Below are 381 nucleotides of genomic sequence, written 5' to 3'. Positions count from 1 at the left end.
GAGCGCATTTTTCTTTTAATTCGTTTTCTTTTGTTCTCGACAGGGGACCAGAATCTGTCTTCTTCCCTCTTGTTTACCTCGTTTTCGACGATGAAACTCGCTTTCAGGATTCAAGTAGTGAGAAGAAAGGAAGGACGTTGTGTACTGGGTGGCGGCCGCCTGGCGGGGCAAGGAGGGATGGAGGGAGGGAAGGAGGAAGGGGGAGAGGGGTAGACATGAATGACGTCCCTTGCCTTGCTCATCAGCAGAGAGTACTATGAGGGTGGCGAATCGCATGAACTGTCCAGGTCCGCCATGCATAGAACAGAGGAGAAACGAATGGAAGGAGGGAGGGGGGGAAGGAAGGAGGGAGACTCCTCCTTTGCTTCTTCCTTCCGTTTC

The sequence above is a fragment of the Nannochloropsis gaditana genome (genome assembly GCF_000240725.1).
Source record: "Nannochloropsis gaditana CCMP526 unplaced genomic scaffold scaffold309, whole genome shotgun sequence".
NCBI lineage: Eukaryota > Eustigmatophyceae > Eustigmatales > Monodopsidaceae > Microchloropsis > Microchloropsis gaditana.
The sequence above is the reverse complement of the archived record's forward strand: the minus strand, read 5'-3'. Positions refer to the sequence as shown.